General features: G+C 49.9%; 1 protein-coding gene across 8 annotated transcripts in view; it reads right to left on the reverse strand.

The window, feature by feature from the left end:
• Nucleotides 1-2,500, reverse strand: part of LOC125025624 (histone-lysine N-methyltransferase 2C-like) — a 73,133-nt gene that overhangs the window by 50,201 nt on the left and 20,432 nt on the right. The gene's annotated exons all lie outside the window — the stretch shown is intronic.

Consider the following 2,500-nt stretch of genomic DNA (forward strand, 5'->3'; position numbering starts at 1 on the left):
GGAGGGACACAACAGTGGGTATTACTATCATGCACTGTAGCAGGGAGAGGGTCATGGGGAGAGAGGATGGGAAACAGGGGGCAAGGGAAGGGGGAGACATATAAGACAAATATACAGGAGGTGAGGAGACAACCATTAGGGGCGGGGAAGAGGTCATCAAGGGCTGGCTTCCGAGAGCTGGACAAGTAGTTTACAAGGAAGAAAAGTATATGAGGTTGGGGAGGGAAGGTGGAAGAGGAGGATCAGGAGGAGGTGGTGTAAGAAAAAGAGGGAGGGGAAGAGGAAAAGGAAAAGGAAAAGGAAAAGGAAAAGGAAAAGGAAAAGGAGGAGGAGGAGGAGGAGGAAGAAGAAGAAGAGGAACAAGAAGAGGAAGAAGAAGAAGAAGAGGAGGGAGAAGAAGAGGAGGAAGAAAAAGGAGGATGTGGAGGAAGGGGCAGTGGGTTATATGTACTCCTCAGGCACGAGTCACAGAGCTGCAACACTAACATTCAAGGACTGCTGAGCATGCACAATTGTGATAGATCAGCAGTGCTTTTATTTATATCAGTGTGTAAGCATAGACATGAATATCTTTCTTCTTAATCTATTTATCTTATCAAGAGTATCAAAATCAGGGTGAGATTGCAAGTTCAAATCAAACTTTAAGCAAAACCATCTTTCTGCAATTACAAAGCCCACAAAAAATTTTCAGCCTCAAAAGAGGAACTAAACGTCATCCTCGTCAAAGCATTTTCACGTTGCCCATTTCTCCTTGCATCTGGAAAACTCATTCCTTGGTTGTAAAAGTAACCATGGGGCGGTAAAATTGCTTACAAATCCAGCAATGACTTTAATCCTTTGAGAGAAAGAGAGAGAGAAAAAAAAAAGATGATGAAAACAAAATCTCACCCCTTCATGTGACTTCAAAGCCATTTCCTCTATCCAGTTTAAATAGGAATCAGTTTTTAATCTTCTGACTCACAGGCCAGATCATTCTGCTGCTTATAATGATAAGACTGTTAACAGAGAATTCATGCTGCTACATCATTCTGACATGGATATACTAAGCTCATGATGCTCATACATATTATACTGCCATTTTTTTTTTTTTTCTCTTATCTTCCCCAGCTAAGGCAACAGACAACCCAAATAAGTGACATTGGACAAGGGGACAAAATGTTATCAATGGTGAGAGTGACACAGAAACATAACACTTATGAACTTGTTAGTTTTAACAAAATATGAACAGAACGGGAGCGAAATTTTGTAGCTGTACAAAAGAGGAAAGAAAATCTATAAAACGGCTAAAGAAAATTATGTAAAATAAGAAAGGGAATCAGAGAAAGAAGAGAAAATGAGGAGGAGGAGGAGGAGGAGGAGGAGGAGGAGGAGGAGGAGGAGGAGGAGGAGGAGGAGGAGGAGGAGGAGGAGGAGGAGGAGGAGGAGGAAGGAGGAGAGGGAGGAGGAGGAGAGGGAGGAGGAGGAGAGGGAGGAGGAGGAGAGGGAGGAGGAGGAGAGGGAGGAGGAGGAGAGGGAGGAGGAGGAGAGGGAGGAGGAGGAGAGGGAGGAGGAGGAGAGGGAGGAGGAGGAGAGGGAGGAGGAGGAGAGGGAGGAGGAGGAGAGGGAGGAGGAGGAGAGGGAGGAGGAAGAGAGGGAGGAGGAGAGGAGGAGGAGGAGGAGAGGGAAGAGGAAGAGGAAAGGAAAGAGGAGGAGGAGGAGGAGAGGGAGGAGGAGGAGAGGGAAGAGGAGGAGAGGGAAGAGGAGGAGAGAGAGGAGGAGAGAGAGGAGGAGAGAGAGGAGGAGGAGGAGGAGGAGGAGGAGGAGGAGGAGGAGGAGGAGGAGGAGGAGGAGGAGGAGGAGGAGGAGGAGGAGGAGGAGAAGGAAGAGGAGGAGGAGGAAGAGGAGGAGTAGGAGAGGAAGAAGAGGGAGATGGAGGTGGAAGTGGAGGTGGAGGTGGAGGTAGAGGTGGAGGAGGAAGAGGGAGAGGAAGAGGAAGAGGAGGAGGAGGAGTGGGAGGAGGAGGAGGAGAAGGAAGAGGAGGAGGAGGAAGAGGAGGAGTAGGAGAGGAAGAAGAGGGAGGAGGAGGAAGAGGAGGAGTAGGAGAGGAAGAAGAGGGAGGTGGAGGTGTAGGTGGAGGTGGAGGAGGAAGAGGGAGAGGAAGAGGAAGAGGAGGAGGAGGAGGAGGAGGAGGAGGAGGAGGAGGAGGAGGAGGGGGAGGAGGAGGAGGAGGGGGAGGAGGAAGAGGAAGAGGAAGAGGAGGAGGAAGAGGTGGAAGAAGAAGAGGTGGAAGAAGAAGAAGAAGAGGAAGAGGAAGAGGAGGAGGAGCAAGGAGAGGGAGAGGAAGTGAGAGGATGAGGAGGAGGAGAAGAAGGAAAAGGAGGAGGAGGAGGAGGAGGAGGAGGAGGAGGAGGAGGAGGAGGAGGAGGAGGAGGAGGGAGGGATAGTAGGAATAGGAGGAGGAGGAGAAGGAGGAGGAGGAGGAGGAGGAGGAGGAGGAGGTAGAAGGAGAAAGATGAGGAAG

The sequence above is a fragment of the Penaeus chinensis genome, chromosome 5 (assembly GCF_019202785.1).
Source record: "Penaeus chinensis breed Huanghai No. 1 chromosome 5, ASM1920278v2, whole genome shotgun sequence".
Lineage (NCBI taxonomy): Eukaryota > Metazoa > Arthropoda > Malacostraca > Decapoda > Penaeidae > Penaeus > Penaeus chinensis.